General features: G+C 40.5%; 1 protein-coding gene across 5 annotated transcripts in view; it reads left to right on the top strand.

Moving 5' to 3' along the window:
• Positions 1-24,920, top strand: part of rbfox3a (RNA binding fox-1 homolog 3a) — a 1,559,488-nt gene that overhangs the window by 62,637 nt on the left and 1,471,931 nt on the right. The window lies entirely within an intron of this gene.

Raw genomic sequence — 24,920 nt, forward strand, 5'->3', positions numbered from 1 at the left:
TCAGAGGGAGATGGGCCCGGGTGGGTTACTCTTCGGAGGGTTGGTGTGGACTTGTTGGGCCAAATGGCCTGTTTCCACACTGTAGGGAATCTAATCTAATCTAATCTAAACTACAGAATATTTATTCTCCCCCATAAGACAAAAGTGATAAAATCTTTATAAAGAGCAGATAGTTGCTAAGTTCTGATAGTCAGACCTCTCTTAACATGCTTCCTTGTTAATTAACATAGAAACTTTAACATCAGCATTGCTGGACTACGAATCCTTTAACAAAACTGGCTTTGTATTATGGTCACTACAGTCACGATTAGGAAGGCATGATATATTGGATATTTTGATTGGGAATCAGCAAGATCACAGTTTAATTCCAATTTCGTCCTTGGTATGACCTTGTCAGGTATTTCAGGCTAGTACATTCATTTCCTCCTTCAACAAGTGCGAAGCATTTAAACAATAATGCTGACTGGATCAGTATCCATCAATTCACCCGAAGTAAAAAAATCACCTTTCTTATCTCCAGGATTGAATTGGAAGATGTTATCTCACCGTATCATTTGATTAACTACATTTTCCTTTCAGGGACTTCATGTTTTAAACAAGTGAGAATAGTTGTTGCTTTTGTGCTTGTTGCCAGTATTGGGAAAGAAAAATGAATACAGTAGTGAATGAAATTTACCCATTTAATTGAATCTCAACCAGCTTTTGATAACCTCAGAGAGAGCTATATATACATATGTGTGTGTGTGTGTGTGTGTGTGAGAGAGATCATTTACAAGTAGATACTCATACTAAGAAACTTCCTTCTTTTCAATTTAACAAAATGCTGCAGGTTTCTTTGTAATGTTATAACCACATCACGCTGAAAAGTCTGAGCAAAATATTGACGATTTGGTGATTTTGGATGCCAAAAATGTAATTAGAATTTAAAGACATAAATAAATTTGTGTAGAATTTTCTTGAATCCTTAATTTTGCAGTAGTCTTTTTTAAGATTAATCTCTTAATTTCTTGTTATCTTCAGTGAGCTTCTGATAAAAGCTTGTGATTGTGAATTAACTGGGAAATGTTTTTCATCAATTACTTTATTGTAGGCCACTTTCTTTATTGGAACCACAGTAACTCACTGGATTAGAATGAAAGCTCAAAAATATAGAGCAGGATGGTTTGGCAGCCGAATATTAGGAGCCAACTACAGCGCTTTGTGCAAGAGATGAGGGCAACAATCAGGGTATGATTAGCTGGAAAGTGTATGGATATGGACCTTAAAGAAAGACAAGATAAGGCTTAACTATGATGTTCCTGTGTCAAATAGTCTGGCCATATTTACAATGCAAAACAAAAAGGGCATATATTTGAAGTTCAGGAGAGGACCTTGGTATGCATCAAACAACGGGAAGAAGAGTAGATAAGGACAAGATTCAGGGCTTAAAAGCCATTTTCAATCAATCCACACAAAAAGCTACAATATCGATTGCTTCTCTAAAGTGAACTTTTGGTATAAATATGCATACTCTTTCATTTGTTGAAAGGCTTGGATAATGCCTAATTCAGTACACAATGCAACTGGTTGAAGTTTATTTAAAATAAGATGTGGGACATAGCTGGCAAGGCTAGCATTTACTACCACTCATTAACTGTCTTTGAAAAGCTGATCGTGAGCTGCCTTCATGAGCTGCTGCAAGTCTGCAAGCATTGCTAAAGTTGGATACCCCCATTACCTTAACATTTATAAATAAAATCAGAAAATGTGAAAAATACTTACAAAGTCAGGTGATTTTATATATTAAACAATTAACACTCCAAATTTGTGATCAGAACCTTAAATATATTATTGTCTCAAGTTTTATTTTACTGAACAGTTAAACCAATGTTGGATTTTCTTAAATAGCTGTAAACACTGTTGAAATACAACTTACTGTCTGGGTTGCTATTTTCTGAATGGTGGTGGGTGTTAAAATTAATATAAGTAAATTGGACCTCACAGTATACTTTATGTGGGTTGAAATGGCTCTGCCCAAAAAGGAATTCTGATTTAGTCACTCATTCTGAAGGTGGCATTTAAAAGAAAATTAGAGTACAGCCATCAACCTGCTCTCTAAAATTTGACACCTATTGCAATGTGTAAAAGGATCTGGAGTACTTCTGTTTATTATCATAAATATTTACTGTTCTCTTGTGTTTTGCTTTGCATTTTATTGGAGCTTTTGCTGAATGCTATTTTCTTTTGTTCTGTAGCCAAAGAGAAAAAGACAAGGCTTTTTCAAAAAAGTTGCATTTTTTACAAAGTATCTGAAAATTATGTTATGTTAATATGCATATATGAGGTTTGGTTTCTCTTGAAAAATGTTGTGATTTGATGGCATATGACCGATTGGGATTTCAGTGAAATACCATCTTTCTTCATGATTGTTTCCATCAAAAGTCATTTTACTGGTCATTTCACAATCCTCTGGACACAATGTTGAATTCAGCAATATTAGATTATAACCTCTGTTCTTATTTTGTTTCTTTTATCTTTCATGATGTTTTCTCTTCTCTTCTCTCTCTTTGTATTGCAGCTGTATATATAATTCTGTAATTGACTCTGGGTGAGTCAATTGTCTCTTGTACCAGTACTGCTCATTCAGTAATACAGCACAGAAGAGGCCCATCAGCCCACTGAGTCTGTCCTGACCCATCTACACTATTCCCATTTTTCAGTACTTGGCCCATGCCTTGAGCGTTACGACAGTTCAAGTGCTTGTGCACATACACTAAAGGTCATGAGGTTTCTCATCTCTACTACCCACCCCAGCGGTGCATTCCAGACCTCACACTGCATTAAAAATGTTTTCCTCAAATTCCCTCTAAACCCTTCACCTTAAAATTTTGATCCTTTGTTATTGACCCTTCAACTAAAGGGGACAGCTGCTTCCTATTCAACCTGTCCATAATCTTATACACGTCAGTCAGATTCCTCCCTCATCTTCTCTACATGAATTGCAGAAACGTGGTATGCAAGGACAGCAGATAATTAGGGAGGCAAATGTAACTTAGATATTTGTTGCTAAATGAATATACAAAAGTAGGGAAGCATTGCTGCAATGTACAAGGCATTAGTGAGACTACGTTTGGAGTATTATATACAGTTTTGGTCCCTTTACTCAAGGAAGTATGTACTTGCATTAGAGGCCATTGAGAGAATTTGTCTTATGAAGTGAGATTGTGCAGTATTGGCCTATACTTTCTCCAGTTCAGAAGAATGAGAAGAGATATAATTGAGCTATATAAGATGCTAAAGAGCACTGAAAACATAGATATAGAGAGGAAGTTTCCTCTTGTGGGGTCAATCTAGAACAACAGGCTTAAGATAAGGGATAGGAGTTTTAAAACAGAGATGAGGAGAAATTACATCTTTCAAAGGGTCATAAATCTGTGGAATTTATTACTCTTAACTCATAATGGATACTGGGACATTGAATAGATTTAAGGAGGAGATGGACAGATTTTTAATTAGCAGTAGGTTGAAGGGTTATGTCGAGCAGACTGGAAAGTGGACTTGAGGCTGAGATGAGATCAGATTGTGTTGAACAGCAGAGCAGGCTCAAGAGATTGAATTGTTTACTCCTGCCCCTAGTTCTTAAGTTCTGATGTATTGGTTCAGAAAATGTTTATTCGAACAATACCAGGAATGGGTATGTTGTCTTATGAGGACATGTTGAACATGCTAGGCATGTATTCACTGGAGTTTGAAAGAACATTGGGTGACTTGATTGAAATTCCTGAGGGGGTCTTGACAGGGTGATGTGAAGAGGTTGTTTCCTCTGACAGAAGAGTCTAGAACCAAGGGTCACTCTTTGGAAAGATAGGGCTGTTGTTTAAGACAAACTTGAGGAGAACTTTTAACCCACAGAGGATCATGTGTCTTTGAAACTCTCTTCCTCAACAGATGATTGAGGTGGAGTCTTTGAATCTCTTTAAGTCATTGGGAAGTAGATTCTTGTGGGCAAAAGATTATTAGGGGAATGTAAGCTTGGATCTTACTGAATTGGCTCAAGAGGTCAAGTTGCCCACTTTTGTTCCTAATTCAGATGTTTGTATCATCCTAAGGTGTGAAATGTTTCTAGCAGTTTTCTTTTTATTTCAAAGTCACCTAACTTGTTGACAAAAAGCTGTCTAGAGAATTGATTCAGAATGATCTATTAGGGAATTCCATTTACATCTCTTATCGGTTGATCTGACATGAAATCAGTGTACAAACTTGCTGATTAAACAAACCAAATGTTCCAAACTGATTCCACAGTAACGGTGCCTGTGGGAGGCTAGGCACCAAATATTTCTCATTTCATACTTTGTTAATTTCAACAAAGAAAAAACATATTAAATATGGCATTCTAAACTTTTCATCCCGCAATTGAAGTTTCTTTGCACAGAATTTGTGCACTATTGCATTGTGGAAACTATGCCAGTGGGCAGTTAAAATTATGCAAATTATTTTCCCACCAGATAGTTGTCAGGTCGTCAGTTTTCCATTTTTTTACTGAAACTAAACAGGCAACAAGCTTTCTCCCTGAAAGCAGACAGGGCCTTCCTTTAGCTGATGGCCTGAATGGGGTAGTTGCTGTAGCTTTACTTCCAGAGAAATACAGGTTGGAGCTGGAAAATAACAGAGCTGCTCTGGAACCGACAAGGACACCTTGTCTTAACACTTGCCTTGTACCAGATATGCAATTTTCCACTGGCTTCTGCCCTTTCCCAGTGCTAAATGAGCTCGCAGGAGTCTTAGATAGGTTTTAAGTTCATATCATTACGCATCTACCCAAATCTCGCTCAGAGTTAAAATCTTGGGTGGAATCCCTGATGTGGAGTGAACAATGAAAAAAAATTTTGGGAAATTTAACAAGAATGAAAAGAATCAGAGGGCTGAATCTTACCAGATATCAATAAAGTGCAGGTTAGGTGGAATGGCCATGCTAAATTGCTCATAGTGTGCAGGGATGTGTTGGCTTGATAGATTAGCCATGGGACATGCAGGATTACAGGGGTAGGGTGGGGGTGGGGTAGGGGAGTGGATCTGGGATGAATGTTTTTCAGTAGGTTGGTGTGGACTCGATATGTTGAATGACCTGCTTCTACACTGTAGGGATTCTGTGATTCCATGAAAGCATAATTCAGTATGGAACCATCACATGCAGGAAAATCTTTAATTGTTTTAAAGCGGTGACTTTTATTCAGCTTGTATATTAGTGAAAGCTAACAACAAAAAAACAGAGAGAAGTTTGCATTTGCTTCTGGGAACAGAGAGGAACAGCTTTCCTTTCAGGCAGCAACAAGCTTACAACCAATAAATATTCGCTCCCCCAGTTTTCATCTACTGGAACTGGATGTTAATTGAGTCGTGCCTGGCTTGTTGTTCTTGACTCCCACTGCTCCAGAAGGTGCTGTTCCTTCTGCTCAGTGTCCTCACCTTCCTCTTTGGAAGGCTACTCGCACTCTATCAACTCTTTGGACTCCTTTACATCCCATTTGTCAGCTCCAGTTGTGCAGAGCATAGCATGGTAAGAATATGCAGCATACTCTCTCTGGAGTGCACTCGGGGGGGTCCCCCACAGATCTATCTCAGAACCCCCTCTTCTCAGGTCTACCGACTGCTCCACCATGGTCAGTGGTGAAAGAATGGGTGACATTGTATTACATTCCATCACAGTCAATGGGTTATGTAATGAAGTCATCAGCTCTGGTTGCCTTTATCTCTCAGTAAACACCCTGGTGTGGCATCCAGCTCTTGAAAAAGAGCAGTGATATGAGAGTTCTCAAGGTATAGGCATCATGTCACTGCACAAATGATTTATATATTAATGGAATGGCGCCCTTTCTTATTGAAGAGCTGAGCTGCATGAAGATCTGGCTCTCTCAACACAAATGTGCGTGCCATCTGTTGTGCCCTTCACCTGGTGAAAGTCAGCAATGTTTGCTGCATGGTAGCACTGACCTTGTCACAGGCAAACAAGATGAAAGGTGTGATCTGTCACAAATTTCATCTGTCACAGCCTTGATGCCTTTGTGCATAAAGAGCTCGTACAGAGGTCCGCCATGCTTCTTGAAAGGAGCCAGTTGCATAAAGTTTTAGTGCAGCTGTCACCTTGATGGCCACCCACTCCTACAGGCCACAGGTCCTGCTCCAGCAGTTGGCATAGTTCTATGACAATGTCCTGGGACCTCCTCAGTCCTTGGTGACACCGCACCTCACTTATCCAGAGGAAATAGCATTGAGGACAGTTGACTTTGGGCCTCCTGTATCTCCTTGTGCAGTCTGAGGGGACCTTCAGCTGTGACCCCTTCATGTGGAAGCTGCTTGGCAGCCACTGGAAGTTGCTGCTGGTCCTGGTCTCGCTGGCACACCTCTCCCACCTCCCTTTCTCTGCACCTTCCTTGGATCACTGCAAGAGCGACTTGCTCTGATTGGATCCTTCAGTCATATCTTCAATGACCCTGTGTGGGAATATTAGAAACTGAACAAGTCCTCAGTAATATCAGCAGGCAGCATTTAAATCACACACAAATGTTTGATAGATTCGGGATCAGTTCCTGCGGATTGGAGGGTGGCTAATGTTGTACCACTTTTTAAGAAAGGTGGGAGAGAGAAAACAGGAAATTATAGACGAGTTAGTCTGACCTTAGTGGTGGGAAAGATGCTGGAGTCTATTATAAAGGATGAAATTACGACACATCTGGATAGTAGGAACAGGATAGGTCAGAGTCAGCATGGATTTATGAAGGGGAAATCTTCTGGAATTTTTTGAGGATGTAACTCTGAAGATGGACGAGGAAGATCCAGTAGATGTAGTGTACCTGGACTTTCAGAAATCTTTTGATAAAGTCCCACATAGGAGGTTAGTGAGCAAAATTAGGGCGCATGGTATTGGGGGCAAAGTACTAACTTGGATTGAATGTTGGTTGGCTGATAGGAAACAAAGAGTAGTGATAAACGGCTCCATTTCGGAATGGCAGGCAGTGACCAGTGGGGTACCGCAGGGATCAGTACTGGGACCGCAGCTTTTTACAATATATATATTAATGATATAGAAGATGGTATTAGCAATAACATTAGCAAATTTGCTGATGATACAAAGCTGGGTGGCACGGTGAAATGTGATGAGGATGTTAGGAGATTACAGGGTGACCTGGACAAGTTAGGTGAGTGGTCAGATGCATGGCAGATGCAGTTTAATGTGGATAAATGTATGGTTATCCACTTTGGTGGAATCAATTTCGGTAAAGGGGCAGTACAGAGAGATCTGGGTGTTCTTGTACACCAGTCAATGAAGGTAAGCATGCAGGTACAGCAGGTAGTGAAGAAGGCTAATAGCATGCTGGCCTTCATAACAAGACGAATTGAGTATCGAAGCAAAGAGGTTCTTCTGCAGCTGTACAGGGCCCTGGTGAGACCACATCTGGAGTACTGTGTGCAGTTCTGGTCTCCAAATTTGAGGAAATACATTCTGGCTATTGAGGGAGTGCAGCGTAGGTTCACAAGGTCAATTCCTGGAATGGCAGGATTACCTTACACTGAAAGTCTGGAGTGACTGGGCTTGTATACCCTTGCATTTAGAAGACTGAGAGGGGATCTGATTGAGACATACAAGATTATTAAAGGATTGGACACTCTGGAGGCAGGAAACGTGTTTCCGCTGATGGGAGAGTGCCGAACCAGAGGACACAGCTTAGAAATACGGGGTAGACCAGTTAGGACAGAGATGAGGAGAAACTTCTTCACCCAGAGAGTGGTGGCTGTGTGGAATGCTCTGCCCAGAGGGCAGTGGAGGCCAAGTCTCTGGATTCATTTAAGAAAGAGTTGGATAGAGCTCTCAAGGATTGTGGAATCAAGGGTTATGGAGATAAGGCAGGAACAGGATACTGATTAAGGATGATCAGCCATGATCATATTGAATGGTGGTGCACGCCCGAAGGGCAGAATGGCCTGCTCCTGCACCTATTGTCTATTGTCTATAGCGTAGTCGCCAACTCAAGGGCACATGAAGCACTCTGACAAGTAGGGCTGTGGAATGACTGTATATGATCTTTGATATTGGGTCTTATTCTAGTGAATCCAGTACCAGTCATGTTGCAATGAGATAATAAGAAATTGTAAGTGCTGTAAAGTACTGAGATCTTGTCCCTCCAGCCCAAAATCACCTAAAAAATGGCTTTGCATCTCAGAGCATTTTAGCGAATGCTTACAATTCAAGGTGAAAGGGAATCAGTGCCATGTCTTTATGCAGTCTATGAGATCTTGGACTGTCATTGTGAATTGTGGCCCACAGGTGTAACTTATAAGGTTGCTTGTGATTACCTCTGCTTCACGGAGATATTATGATCAATCTGTAATGACCAATGACATGGCCAAGATTGCTTGCGACCAGGCTTTGTATCCCACACTGTTTGAAACCGTGTGCATTTTACAATGATTACAGATAATTTTGACCCCTACTGTGAAATGGCCTGCTTAATGTAATTGCCTTTGAAGAGACTTATATCACTCTCCAGTACAACCCATATGCTCAGACAGAGAAAGGAAAATCTGACTTGCTCCGTGGGCAGTTGCAGCCATTTTCCATTTCCAGTGCACTTTTATGATTCGATTGAATATGGACGGCAACACAGGTCACACTTACCACAATAAGAGTTCTCAGGTTCAGCCAGTAATCCAGTAGCATAGCCCCCCAAATGTCCATACCCCTATCTCTCTGGCATTCCCCAGCCAGCCACCAGTACTGATCTTCCACGCACTTCTTAAAATGTTATTCTCATACTCTACCTCGGAAAGGGGCTTGTGTAATGGATTTGACTGCCCGGGTTGCAGAGGGTAGGCTTTGTCTCCCAGTAAGGCATCCAGCCCATGATAGACAGCAGGAAAATGAGCATTTAGATTATATAAGGACCATGTTAGCAGACCCCTATGATGTGGTACTGCTCTGATCACAGATGAAATTTTGTCTGTGACTTTCATTGTTATAATCTGAATCTCAACCCTAATATTTAGTTTTGCCCAATATCATGCTGGACAGTCACTCCTCTCAATTACCCCCATCGCCTTCCCCACATTCAGATCATAGTGGCAGAAATTGCTGATAAACCCATGTTCTTCCCATTAACTCTTGACCCCTTTACCCTCACATGTTGAATTTCCTCCCCTTACAACACTTGTTCTTCCTGCATTTCCAGGTTCCTGTCTCCAGTCTTCAAGACTCATTACTCCAACTTCCTAAACACAGCAGTGTCCCCAGATAACCCTCTTTGACTTTCATTCCTCTGACCCCAGGACTGAATATGGTTCCCCCCGCCTCCCACTCCCAACTGACTTGGATGGACAGCCTGACTAATGAGTAACTGGAGCCCTAACTGACCTCTATGCAGCTCCCTGACTGATTTATCATGACTTCCCATGCAATTGCATTGGATCTGTAGGACTGATTGTGGCCCACATCCCAGGCTATTGTGGTAGAGGCCCCCTGTCCCTTGACACTACAAGAGCCCAACTGACTGTGTCCAAGCCTCTGACTGAGATTGAATAATGTCTTTGACATACTGTACTGGAGCCCCTGACTGATGACACCCCCTTGACTTTACAGAAGATTATTCTGTTTAGATTTTGAGACTTTGAGATTGATTAGCATGGTTAGATCTCATGGTATACAGGGAGAACTAGCCATTTGGATACAGAACTGGCTCAAAGGTAGAAGACAGAGGGTGGTAATGGAGGGATGTTTTTCAGACTGGAGGCATGTGACCAGTGAGTGCCACAAGGATCGGTGCTGGGTCCTCTACTTTTTGTCATTTATATAAATGATTTGGATGAGAGCATTAGAGGTACAGTTAGTAAGTTTGCAGATGACACAAAAAGCGGAGGTGTAGTGACAGCGAAGAGGGTTACCCCAGATTACAACAAGATCTGGATCAGATGGGCCAATGGGCTGAGAAATGGCAGATGGAGTTTAATTCAGAAAAATGCGAGGTGCTGCATTTTGGGAAAGCAAATCTTAGCAGGACTTATACACTTAATGGTAAGGTCCTAGGGAGTGTTGCTGAACAAAGAAACCTTGGAGTGCAGGTTCATAGCTCCTTGAAAGTGGAGTCGCAGGTAGATAGGATAGTGAAGAAGGCATTTGGTATGCTTTCCTTTATTGGTCAAAGTATTGGGTACAGGAGTTGGGAGGTCATGTTGCGGTTGTACAGGACATTGGTTAGGCAACTGTTGGAATATTGCGTGCAATTCTGGTTGCTTTCCTATCGGAAATATGTTGTGAAACTTGAAAGGGTTCAGAAAAGATTCACAAGGATGTTGCCAGGGCTGGAGGATTTGAGCTGTCGGGAGAGGCTGAACAGGCTGGGGCTGTTTTCCCTGGAGTGTCGGAGACTGAGGGGTGACCTTATAGAGATTTAGAAAATTATGAGGGGATAGGGTAAATAGACATAGTCTTTTCCCTGGGGTCAGGGAGTGCAGAACAAGAGGGCATAGGTTTAGGGTGAGAGGGGAAAGATATAAAAGAGACCTAAGGGGCAACTTTTTCACACAGAAGGTGGTGCGTGTATGTCATGAGCTGCCAGAGGAAGTGGTGGAGGCTGGTACAATTGCAACATTTAAGAGGCATTTGGATGGGTATACAAATAGGAAGGGTTTGGAGGGATATGGTCCGGGTGCTGGCAGGTGGGACTAGATTGGGTTGGGATATCTGGTCAGCATGGACGGGTTGGACCGAAGGGTCTGTTTCCATGCCGTACATCTCTATGACTCTGTGACGTGGCAATTTGGTTGAACCACATGCAGTATCCTAATGAGATTGATATAGCCACGCACTAACAAGTCCACCTGCTTGACTGACGATTGCTGACAACAAGTGGTGTCTATGCTGAGCAGTAAAACAAAACAGGAAGTACTGTAAGTTGGTAAGGTCTGGCTGAAGGAGCAAAGCACCAAAAGGCAAGGCAACATAAGGCAAGGCATGGCAGGGAAACTGTGTGCATTGAAATAGGCACTGGAACACTGAGTAAGGAGTGGCAATCAATAATAAAATATTTTCTCCTCAGACTTTAAAAGACAACTTCAGAATCGTTGAGTGATGACTATCTTATGTCTATGAATTTGCATCTCTTTAAAGCCCAACTGCTTTATTAGTATGCCATTTCCGATTCACCTTTCCTCCTCAGAAAAACTAGTTGGTATGGATCCCAGATGTGTGAATCAGCGCCTCTACAAGATGTCCTGGCCATCATGCAAGTCAACGTTGGCAAACCATTGGCCTCACCTGCTCTTAGACCAACTCTCACACCACTTCAGGCCCTCAACACTTACATTTAGGGCACCTTTGACCTGTATGTTTCTGTTGGGTTGTTTCCTATGCAAGGATGTGCATGCGTGTCATGCATTGACACTAAATGCCTCATAAGGGAGCTGTCCTTGGTGGGGTGAAGAGGTTTATAGTCAGTTAGTGATCCCACCACAACCAGTCAAGGTGCCCATCCAATGCCAGACCATGGGATTGACTGTTGTTAGTCAGGTACTTGATCTTCCCAGAGTCCAAAGGCTTGTGTCCTTGCAGCACAGGGATTGAACTGTAGTTGGTTCCTGCAGCTCAAGTGCAACCAGCCCAGGAATTACAGGTAGGTTAAAGCAGGAGTCAGTCATGTAGTAATTAAACCAGTAGAACAGTAGTCCAAAATGCCAGGCTAATGTTTTAGAGACATGAGTTCAAAGCCCACTATGCCAGATGGTAAAAATTTGAATTCAGTTAAAACAATGCTTTATGGCGACTAGGTAACCACTTTTGTAAACTCCCAATTATTTTACAAATGCCATTTAGAGAAGGAAAGCTATTAATCTGAACCAGTCTGGCCTAGATGTGACTCCAACCCTGCAGTGATGTGGTCAATTCTTAAATCCCCTCTTAGCATGAATAAATGCTGAGCCTCACCAGAAATACCCACATCCCATGAATGAGCCATCCATAAGCCTTGGTTAAATACATGCTTGGTGACAGAGTTCAAATGAATGGTGGGCCCTGTGAGTGAGAGGAGGCAGAGAAAAGATTGTGATGTCTACCTTTAAGGGCAACAGAATATTAGTGACTTCCTTCATGTACAGCTGAGCATCACACTTCACCAAGGATACAACACTGATCTGGGCTACAACTTGTGCGCAGGCTAGGTGTGCTAATATGACCTCTTGACCAAAACTGCCCCCTCTATATGATCTTATGCATCCAAGATCTTCAGGTCTCTGTCTGTGAAGCAAGGAGTGAACTTTGCTTTCCTCTTGACTGTGTCCTGAGTGTAGACACACAAACACTGCCGTGTGAGGGACCATTTCTGACTTGTAGCATCTGTAGTAGTGTGGCAGGGTTTTGATGATGACACCAGTAGCATGAATGCCTAAAGGTACAGGCAGTGGTGAATACTTCCTCCTCTCTTGCAGAAAGGCATCTAAGTGTCTGGTTGGATAAGTGACGAGGTGAAGAGTGTACAATCATTTGATAAAAGGTTGCTTTGCCCCATGGGCAGACTGGGCGCCATGTATCTCAGCCAGCAACCCAGAAATGGAAAAGTTCTACTCATAGTTCAATTAGAAAATTGACTTCTGAAGGATGACATTTAACTACATCAGATTATTTATAACCAAATGTAAGATAAGGCTTTCTAAAGCTCTTTCTCTCCTTACAATTCAGTAACTCTACACCTAAACTAAACTAATCAGTGAATTTTCTTCCTTACAGTGCCGCTGGGAAAATCAAATTATGTGTATTAGGAGAAAGAAAATTACCGCTGTCCAAAGTCAAAATAACAACCACTAATCACAGCACTCAGTGAATGGCAGAATACAGACATGTCTTTGCTTGAAGACTGTTTCGCTCTAGCATCACAGATTTGTAGACTACTGACCGATGTCAAATGTCAAAGAATAAATATCACTTGGTTATTTGCCAACCAGTTGACATTCACACAATCAAATCTAAAAAAAAATGACATTCCAGTTCTGGACATTTGGCATCAAACTAATAAAAAGAATAATAAAAAAGTATTTTTAGGACAATACAAAAAAATGGATTATTTTTAAAAAGTTGGGAGGCATGCCAGAAACATGAGTAATTCTGTAAATGAGCATCACACCTTTTAAGTATTATAATAAGCTCCACTTGAATGAGTTGGTGCCAATCCACCTAGTCCAATTGTTATTTGAAAATCTTGCTGACCTGAGATAGATCACATCCAAGAATGGAATGTCGAACCATTTCTTTCATGGTATGTTTTAATGAGCATTGACTGTTTAAATGCAGCTGGTTACTTCCTCTTATTTAGCCAACAAACCATTCTACCATTAGAGTGAGAGAAAAAGAAAACATTGATTTATTAATCTGTGGAGAATTAGATAACAAGATACAAATCAATAAAGGTCCTTTTAAAAGTCAGGAATTAGTCTGTTCTCAGGGGAGCTGGTAAAATTTGTTAGAAGGGATTACAGGCAAAGATATTTTATACTTTGAGTCGGAAGAAGGTTTGAACTGTCAGATGAAAGACAGTGGTTGCTTGATTCATCTGACCTCCCATGCAATGCTTCATGACAGCTGATGCACAACTTCATGGTGCACCATGCGGTCTGTGGTGGTAGGTTTGTCAAATGAAACCAGGCTTATGAAAAGACAATTCCCATACAATGCAGTCAATCCAGAGAGTATCTGTATTATAGCAGTATATATATATATATATATATATATATACTTGTGTAACCTCAATACTAAACTCTTTCAAACAGGAGACAGAAACATTGTGGAATGTACATTGAAAGCATTTTTCTTTGAGCTCCTGATTCCTTATATCATTGATTTTATTTAAAGATCATGCTATTTTAGTGGCATTAAAACCTATAGTTGAGTTGTAGTTCCATGACCTGTTTGCTGGAAGAGAAACTCTGTTTTTTTTCTTCATTTCAGTTTAACTCTCTTAGGAAGGGATCATTGTGAAAGCAGAGTTTCCTTTATAAACAGAATATGTTATACAATAAAGCAACAAACCTCTAATTCCAAATGTTGATGCCATGATGCAATTATGCAACAATAAAGCATCCTTCTGAGGAAAATATGCAGACTACAGTATTCAAATAGTTCAAAGTTAAAAACAAGCACGTTTCAACCCATCCATACAATGAAAATTGGCTGAATTTTGAATTCATTACAAAAAAAAAGGCATATTTGTGACTGAATGAGTAACCAGGCTGCCACTCACCAGAGTTCAAATGAAATAAATTGTTAAAAATGTAGCTCTCGTCAATTGTGAATGTCACCTGAAGCCTGTGATTGGAAGATAGCAGTTAATGTGTTCCTTTGTGTCTGTTCTATGTATCATAAACTGCTTTTAGTTAACATTGAAAGAAAACATTGCTGCTAAATGCGCTGTCATTGTGGCTTTACAGAATTTCACAGTGTTCAAGGAAGGATGCTACTTGGATCAGATGACTTTCAGCAAGTTAACATTAACCATTGTATCAGTATTACTGAGATTAGAGTCATGTGATTCCTGAGTCCAAAAATGACTGATGATTATTAATTGTGCATTTGTAAAGAATTCTGATTTAAACTCTGGTTCTGTGTTGCAATTCATAACACAGAGACTCCTTCTCACTGACAGAGAGCAAATGCATTTAAGTAGAATCTATATGTGCCTTGATCAGCTTTCTAATTGAACTTTAATTACCAATATCAGAATTTATGCTGTTATTTGTTTTATTTATCCTTCCCAGTTTTATGTATAAATATTGAATTTAAATTCTGCTCTGACTGGCAGGACATTGAAATATTTGTGTGATACTGGGTCTTCCCTCCTAATCCCACTCCCCACATTCAGTTGCTGTATTAAAAGAAAACATGCTGCCAATACACAACATCAGAAAAAAGAAATAAGCAAGTCAATATTTTGAGTTTGATGCTCTTTCTGAGCTGTTTTTGGCTCATTTTAGATTCCTTTCTTTCCCCATTCTTGAGATGTCCATATTTAAATTAGTGCAAAGGCAAACCTTGCAGCAGGTTTTGTGACCCATCCCAGGAAGCTTTTGTTGTCAGATCCTCTGTTAAACTATCCAACTTATTTGGTGAAGAGTCCCCAGATATAAACATAGAAACATGGAAATCAGGAGCAGGAGTTGTCCATTCAGCCCTTTAAGCCTGCTGTGCCACTCATTATAATCATGGCTGATCACCCTGCTCAGTACCCTGTTCTCACTTTCACTCACATCTTTTGAATACTTTAGCCCTAAGAACTGGGCGGCACGGTGGCACAGTGGCTAGCACTGCTGCCTCACAGTGCCAGAGACCCGGGTTCAATTCCTGCCTCAGGCATCTGTCTGTGTGGAGTTTGCACATTCTCCCCATGTCTGCGTGAGTTTCCTCTGGGTGCTCTGGTTTCCTCCCACAGTCCAAAAAAAATGTGCAGGTTAGGTGAATTGGCCATGCTAAATTGCCCGTAATGTTAGGTGAAGGGGTAAGTGTGGGGGATTGGGTCTGGTTGCGTTGCTCTTCAGAGGACCGGTGTGGGCTTGTTGGGCCGAAGGGCCTGTTTCCACACTGTAAGTAATCTAATCTAGCTGCTTCTTGAAAGCATTCAATGTTTTGGCCTCAACTGCTTTCTGTGGCAGAGAATTCCACAGGCTCACCATTCTCTCAGTGAAGAAATTTCTCCTCATCTTAATCCTAAAAGGTATATTCCTCATCCTTAAACAATGACCCCTGTTTCTGGATGCCTCCACCATCAGGGAGTTTGCCCTGTCTAGTTCTGTTACAATTTTATATGCTTCTGTGAGATTCCAACTCATTCTTCCATACAATCCAGTGAATATACTCTTAACTGATCCAGTATCTCTTCATGAATCAGTCCTGCCATTCCAGGAATCAGTCTGGTAAACCTTTGTTGCACTCCCTTCATAGCCAGAACATCGTTCTTCAGATAAAGAGATGAAAACCACACACAATACTTCAAGTATGAAGTATTAAGAAGGCCCTGCACAATTGTAGTAAGACATCCCTGCTCATGTACTCAAATCCTCTTGCTACAAAAGACAATTTCTCCAAAACCTTTTCCCTGCTAATACTGATTTCTTTCAGTTTCTCTCAGTGACTAGTTCTCCAACATTTTTGAAACATTATTTCTGAACATCCTTTTTTATTGACGACAGAATGAAATATGTTTTTAATTTGTCTGCTATCTCTTTATTAGCTATTTGCTTTCTGCACTGCCGGCTGGACGTGCATGCTTACTTTCAGTGACTAGTGTACAACAGCACTCAGGTCTTGTTTACCTCCACCTCTCTCAGTCTATCACCATTCGGATAATAATCTGCCTTTCTGTTTTGTAACCAAAGTAGAGATTCTCTCATTTATTTACATTATATTTCATCTGCCATGCATTTGCCCACACGCTCAACTTATCCAAATCGTACTGAAGTATCTCTGCTTCCTCCTCACAGCTCATCCTCCCAACCAGCTTTGTGTCATTTCCAAAATTGAGGATATTATATTTGCTTTCCTCATCTAAGTTATTAACATATGTTGTGAATAACTTGAGTCCATAGCATTGATAGCTGTGGTATCCCACTGATTACTGGCTGCCAACCAGAAAATTACCTGTTTTTACCTACTCTTTGTTACCTGTCTGTCAGCCAGTTCTCTATCCATGTCAGCACACTATCCCCAATCGCTTGTGTTGCAATTTTATAGCTCGTCTCTTATGTGGGACCTTGTCGAGCACCTTCTGAAAATTCAAGTAAATCCCTCATCAACTCTACTAGTTCCATCCTCAAAAAAAAACTGATTTCCCTTTCTTAAATGCTGATTCCGTCCAATCCTGTCACTGTTACCAAATGCTCTGCTATTAAATGTTTTATAATGGACTCTAGCATTTTCCCCACTACTGACGTCAGGCTAACAGGTCTATAATTCCCTACTTTCCCCCTACTGTCTTTTTTTAATAGTGGGGTTACACTCAATCTGTAGGAACTATCCTAGAGACCACCAAAGCATCCATTATATTTGGCATCACTTCCTCAAATACTTTGGGATGTAGATTATTGGGCCTGGAGATTTGTTTACCTTCAGTCACGATAATTTCTCCATAATCTTTTCCCCGTTAATACAGATTTCTTTCAGTTCCTCTCTCTCACTAGTTCCCCAACATTTTTGAGACATTATTTCTGAAAATCTTGTGTTGTGAAGACAGACTAAACTATGTATTTAATTGTGTCAACTCTTTATTTTCTATTTTTCTGATTGTAAAGCACATGCCTTTGTCTCCACTAAACTTTTTTCTCTTCACATGCCTATGGAAAATTTTACAGTTAGTTTGTATGTTCCCTTCAAGATAATCTCATACTTTATTTTACTCCTTTTAATCAACTCCTTTGTCCTCTGTGCAGAGAAGCTACAGGTGGAGTGAATGCAGATTCTTTCTGGATGGATGATTTTCTATATGTAGAAAAATGCTTCTTCATTAATAAATAACTTCTGATCTACACTAGCTTATACAATTACAACAATTAATAGGCTTCTGGATATGTATATTCGGACGGGTTTAGAGGGATATGGGCCAAATGCTGGCAAATAGAACTAGAATAATTTAGGATATCTGCTCAGTATGGACAAGTTGAACCAAAGGGTCTGTTTCCATGCTGTACAACTCTGTGACTCCGTGACTCTATGAGGTTACCATACATACTAAAAAAAAGTTGAAAATTCCAGACTCTGAGATGATGTCCCAATATTTGAAATTATCAGAATACGAAAGAAAATTAACCAAAAATGGAAATTAGAGGAATTTAGTGTAGCTCAGTAGATTGACATACACTCCAACGTTGTACTGACCAGCAAAGTACTAACCTTATTCAGCAATTTCTTCATTCAAATCTGTGCAGTGGTGCTTTCCAACTTCTCCAACAAATAAAAGTAAAGTACTTGGTGACAGTTGTTCAGTGTGAGATAAATGTTGAGAAAATTTGTTGAGAAAAACAATGCAGTCTGTAAATCCCAGAATATCCTAGAAGAGATATGCCTGGTGATTAAAAGAAGTTTAGCATCTCTTACAGAAATATGCTTAAATAAATCAAAATACATAGGAATGTATATATGCTCCTGTAACCTCATCGTGAAAGTGAGATTCAAAGACAGGATGTCCTAAGTTATAAATTGAGAAAAAAATGATTGCAAGTCAAGGTTACCTTAATATGACTGCCCTTTGTGGAATGACTTCTGATGCAGTTTGGCAGGATAGTAAATGTATTAATTTATTAATATTACCATCACCATTGCTATTAAGGTTGTACAAAATGTAATCACAACACTACCTGATGTAATTTTCAGAGCGAGAGTTATGGTTTGCATTGCTGTTGACTTGGCCACTTGCCCTCAATTACAGCATATGTGGGAGGGCAATGTCCATTATTGCTTAATTATGTCATGTTATAGATGCTGAAAAAATATACTTTGAATTATGGTTTCTGAGCAAACACTGGACTTCAAAACATAAGTAACGTGTGTCCACATTTCTCAAATTTAAGTTAGATCCATTATGGATCCTGGATTTGATGATTTAAATTGAAGGCTAGAGGAAGAAAAAAAAAATCCTATTCATCAAATCATTTTTTAAAATTTGTGAAAAGGAAACCTGTATTGAGAATCCAGTTGCTTGACACTCATTTCATAGCATTTTACTTTCAAGAGAATGTTGTCAATAAAACAACACCAGCATCAACTTACATAACATAAACAGAAAATGTTGCCAGTACTCAGCAGGTGAGGCTAGCAGCATCTGTGGAGACATAAACTTTGAATCATATCTATTTCCACAGATGCTGTCTGATCTGTCTGATCTATCTGAGAATTTCCAGCATTTTCTGTTTGTACTTTAGATTTCCAGCACCTACAGCATTTGGCTTTTGTTTGAATAATCTTATTCAGGGCTGAATTGCCCATTTGGAGGTGAGAAACGGAAAGTGGAATTGTTTTCACGTCCCAAACACATACTCAGGTGGAGGGAAGTCACTTTTTGGGATCTTGATTGGGGTGCCCCCTTAACTGAGGGCACCATCTGAACTTTTGAAGCTGGACCGCCGATTAGAGACATTCGACTTCAGAGGAGCACTGGCTGAAATGATTGATAAGTAACTGAGAGCATGCTTCAATCTGTTTTCTCAGCCGTTGTTTTAAAAATGTAAATAAAAGATGGAAAAACAGCTAGTCTGCTGTTGTGGGGTGGCGATGAGATCTGTTAGATTAAGGAATGGATTTAAAACAGTTACTGTATCTTTAAGGCAGTTGTAATGATATCATTTTGTCATGTGACATTCCGGTCGAAAGATACCGACTTGACCTTTTGTCACTCTGTATAATGGAGTTGGGAAGCAATGGCATTGTGGGAATGTCACTGGAGTAGAAATCCAGAACCCCAGGCTAATGATCTGAGGACATGGGTTTGAATCCCACCATGACACACAGTGAAATTTGAATTTATTAATAATCTGGAACAAGCATCCAGAGAAATGGTGACTGTTGATTTTTGTAAAAAAAATCGGATTCATTAATGCCATTTGTGGAAGGAAATCTACCATCCTTACCTGGACTGGTCATCTTGTGACTGCAGAACCACTGCAATGTGTGGTTGGTTCTTAATTTCCATTGTGGACATTACTGCTGGCCGAGCTCGAGATGCTCATAATACATGAAAGAATAAAAAATAAAGCCAATCTTGAATCAGCTATGTGCATGCAATGAGTATAACATCAGTAAGCACAGAACTCACATATAGTTTCTAAATCTATGATATATTTGCCATGTAAATAGCTGGTGCTGTAATTAAATTCCAGAGACCTGTCTGAGTAAGAACTTGACTTTTTGTGGTATATGTTATGCAGACTCACATACAGAAATCCACAAAGCCCCTCATGGTGCCACTACCTAGTCACTAAAACCATCTGCACTTCGGAGGTTCCAGTCGATATTGGGAAAGTTGAAATCACCCATAACAACAACCCTGCTACTTCTGCATTTTTCCAGAATCTGCCTGCCTATGAGATCTTCAATCTGTCTACTGCTATTAGGTGGTCTGCAGAGAACCCCCAATGCGATGGCTGTTCCCTTGCTGTTCCTAACTTCCACCCATACTGACTCAGTAGACAAACCTTCCTCAACAACCTTCATTTCTGTAACTGTGATGCACTCTCTGATTAGCAATGCTACACCCCCTCCTCTTTTTTCCACCCTCCCTGTTCTTTTTAAATGTTCTAAACCCTGGAACATCAAGAAACCATTCCTGCCCCTGTGAAACCCACGTCTCATCCACTTAAAACCTTCCCAGAAGTCCTTTGCTCCTCCCTCGCACTTCTTGGCAAATGGATCAAAAAATGCATCAAAAAATTACTGACAACTGATTAAACTTTGTCTCCTTTTAGACACTGAAATGTTAAGAAGAATAAAATTCTGCAGTATTTCTGACAATGACTGTGAAAATCCTGACAAAAGTTTTCAGACTTTAGAAGATCAACTTAAAGATTGAATAAATTTCATGATGCATAGATTTGAGTTCATGTCATATCAAAAACAGCCGGGTGAAATTATTAGCCAAATAATAGGCATATGTTGAAGCAAAGGTATGGAATGTGATTTCACTGAAGCTAACTTAGCTGAAAGACTTATAGAACTGAACATAAATTGCATGCCCATCAGAAAACTACTTCTGGACAAACCCGAAGGGTACATAATTGATTCTCTACTAGAAGAAGGACAAAAGTTCAAAGCAGGTCAGCAGCGTCTGACAGCGTTTGACTTTGGTATAACTATGCAGACCTCAATAGTTTCAATAGAACATCCAAATCTTATACATGGTGTGGCTTGTCTCACCCACCAAGAGATTGCCCATCATTTTGTGGCATATGCAAGCTGGGTTCAGCAAGAGGGCATACAGTGTTTTGGCACTCCAATGATCAAGAGAAACCCAAAGTAGAGCACAACATTCCATACTAGCATTTGAAAAAGAATTAACCAACCACGACGCTAAAGAAGCTTCCAAAATTAGGTGCATGGCACACAAGCATGTGAGCAAACCATAATGTTACCCCTTATGGATTTCAGGCAGGCAGGACATTTAGTAAACAGCACACAGCATGGTCTTATGGTTACATGGTGATATCAGAAAAGCTCAAGCCCAAAAGCTCCAAAAGGAATGGGTAACCTGCACTACATGCCAAGACTGACACATGAGCCAGTGCAAAATCATCCCATTACACATCATATGAGGTGTACTCAGGAAATTGGCACCGTGTGGTACAGCCCACACAAGCTATCGGCTCACAATGGGTCTGAACTCACATGCATTGGCATTTCTAACTTAAATGTCAATTTAGCTGTTCAGGATGGACAGATGAAATCTTTTCATTGTTGGTGCAGAAGCAATTTGGTCTTCTGCTAGGTGCCTGGACAGTTAAACTGCCTGCTATCACTCAGGAATCTGGAAGCTGACTGGAAAATCCCAACAGGCCTCATTTCCTCTGCAGTGATTGTAATGAGGTCAGCCAGGTAGACCTCATAGGATATGAGTTCTCTGACTGGGTTGTTAATCTGGTCCAATCAGAGAGCCTTGGCTGACAGTTTAAAACAGAAGTGTCAGACACCTTGTTCACTCTGAGAACTGGCTCTGAGGGAGCTGGATCAGTGTCAAGGACTTTGCACATGTAAATAAAGGGTGGATTGGTGACTGGATACCAGCCTCTGTGGAGTTATTTCAGTGGTGACAAGAGAAAAGCAAGCACCTGAAGAAATTCACTTGTAGCCGCCATCTTTGAGTTGGGGTAAGCATTTCTGGCATCATGCTGTTATTTGGGAAGCTTGACTCAGTAGATCCTACCATCGAAGACTCGGCCCACTGAGTGGAAAAATGCATTTTTTTTTACAGGAAAATGACACTGGGGCAGATGAAAAGCAATGACTAACTCTCCTGACAGCTTGTGGTTCTGTAGCTTTTTCAGTTATTAGAAGCTGAACTTTCCCTGAGGCATCAGATACTAAAACCTTTCATGAGTTGACAGATTAAGTTAAGGAATACTATGAACCCAAGGCTCCTCTAATTCTGAGATACTGTCAGTTTTACTCAGCAATTCAAGAACCAGTGGAATCCATTTTGGGATTTTTAACAAGGTAAAGATGACTGGCAGAGGCAGATTTTGGTTTAACTGTTAATAAGACTCTGAGAGACTGTTTGGCATGTGGGATTAATGGTGTAACAATGCAAAAGTGCCTACTAACTGAAGCCCAGCTGGCACTACAACTGGCCTTTAATATTAGAAAATGCAGCAAGTGGAGCATTTGAGTCACAGGGTATTCCAATGGAAGTGAACAGCCACGTCAGTTCGACTGAGTTTGGGGTACACCACTTGAATGAAGGCAATTGCATCACCTCACTCAGGACATAAGGGACTCTAGGTTAGTGCACAGCAAAACCAAAACAAAGCCAAGCCTCGGTCAAATGGTTAAAATTTTCTTCATGATCCGGGCTGATCAGTATGTGGAGTTGAGACAGCAAAAGACTCCCAACTGAGTAAACAAAGTGGGAGAACTCATAGACTGATATACAGAAGAATACACACTCTGGAAAGTTCACCTATAACTGGTTTGGAACAGTTAAATTATTTAGTAACATCTAAATCAGAACCAATCAAAATGGTTCAATGGTCACCTGGTTCTAATGGAGGTCTATACCGACATGGCTGTTTCAGTGATCACAGAATCAATGTTTAGCAAAGTTTGCTCTGGATTCCAACTCTTAAGTTTGCAAAAGACTTCAATTAGACTGAGAATCTACACCGGGGAGACTTTACGTCCTTGGCCTAAGCAAAGCACGAAAATCCTGCCCTGACAGGGGCCGTTTCAACTTTACCTGCTTGATGGCAACGTCATGGGATTCAGTCACGCTGGGTCTTATGTTCTGCCCAATACTATTCTCATTCAGCTTCAAGGGAATAAAAGCAGGTGGAGTGTGAAAGTCTACTCTATCTTAAAATGTTTCTGAAAATGTGTGTTGTTGCAATTATCCGTAAGAGATGTGTTACAGTCTGGAAATTCTATCTAATTTTAGTTATGATCTTATAAAGTGTAAGCTCAATCTAAAGTGTCTGTTCCAGTAAATTTCTAATAGCTTGGTAAAGTTGAATTCTGTACAAAAGGAAAAAAAAATCTTGACTTAATTAAGATAATTAAAGATAATAAGTCTTGACACAAAAGGATATGCCTCACAAGCAACCCATTATAGGTTCATTATGATGGTGTATGTGGTGTGACAGCTCTTAATGGAAAAATAAGTTCTGTTCAATTGTGTTGTAACTGTTCATTCCACTTATGGGAAATGTATACCATATTTTTGATAATAAACACTTTGAAGTTTACTAATTATAATGCTGTGTACTGCAGAGATGGTAAGGAAACTATAGTTGTGTATGATGGGAACCCACTGAAAAGCGAGTCATAAAATAACTCAGCTTTTGATTATCAATAAATTGTATTCAGTCTGTATCAGCTCCAGAAAATCATTGAGCTCCTTAAAAACGTCATGTAAACTTCTACAGACAGCTGGTATGACAATAAGGTGTACAACACATATAAAAAGATAAAAAATATTCAAACACCATTCATTTCCAATTGATATTTAAAATAATCATGTAAATTATCAGAAGATAATTCACTTCACTGTCATTGAAATCTTGATGGAAAATGTAAATACTTCAATGCAGCAGCATTCTTTTCATGCTGTTGCTCCCACTACTGCCCCCTTGAGAAGACAGAGAGAACAACCCAGTACACGTAATTTATCATGTTTAAAGCTGGGACTCAAAATTCATTCAGAATAACTTTGAGGGTGGAGTGGAAAGTGTGTACAGAATGCTCTGCGCATTTGTACCAGCATTGAGTGGCCTAAAACGTTGTCCCAAGCTTGTGAGTGCTGGAGATCTGAGATTTAAAAAGACTTCAACATGCCAGGCAGCATCTGACAGATAGAGGGCTAGATTTAAGGCTAACTGCACTGTTTGGTAGTGAGGGGGATTAAATCCCTGCCCATCGTCAGCCAGGAAGCTCACCAGATCATGCTCCAATCAGCCACTTAAGAGCTGATTGGCAGACTTCGTGGCACCTCATGAGCCCTGATACTGACCTCCCACCCCACTGTGATGGGAGCTACCAGCCAGTCAATGGCTGCAACCTTCTGGAACATGGTATCAATTGCCAGGAGCTGGCAATGGCTGGTGAAGTCCCAGATTGTGAAGCTGTGAAGGACTGCCACAGCAAATAGGTGAGTCTTTATTCAGGTGGTCACAGGTTAATAGTCACACTGAAAGAGGTTTCCAGAGATTTGAAGGCAGGAAGTTATAGGAGGAAGGACACCAGCTTGCTTACCACCTGTGCCCCCCAATTTGGCAGGCAGGCCAACCTGGTTGGCCCAATAACCACATTTTACATCCACTATGAAGACAGGGATTGGGTCGATTGTGGGGAAAGGCCTTTAGGTGGTTGTTCCATGATCACTTTAGGAGCTTAATTGTTAGTGGGTTTGAAGGTTTGCCCATGGACCTTCCCTTGAGAACTTAATTCCTGGCTATCCCAGCAGTGCTTACCTGTCTGATTATTTGCACTTTCTTCCAACAAACCTGCCTCTTCTGCAATGGGAAAATACTGTCCAATTACAGATTTTCAGATTTGTAACTGCATTATAATTTGGAGGTTGAAAGGGCTGAAAGGAAATTATCAAAGGGCATTGACCTGAATCTCTCTCTAGATTTTGCCAGAACTGCTGAAAATTTCCCACATTTTCTGTTTTTGTCCCATGAAAATACTTAAACCTGTAGTTAAATGGCACATTGACCTT

This window comes from Chiloscyllium plagiosum, unplaced genomic scaffold (assembly GCF_037043375.1).
Source record: "Chiloscyllium plagiosum isolate Xiang-an unplaced genomic scaffold, Cpla_swu_hap1 HiC_scaffold_25, whole genome shotgun sequence".
NCBI lineage: Eukaryota > Metazoa > Chordata > Chondrichthyes > Orectolobiformes > Hemiscylliidae > Chiloscyllium > Chiloscyllium plagiosum.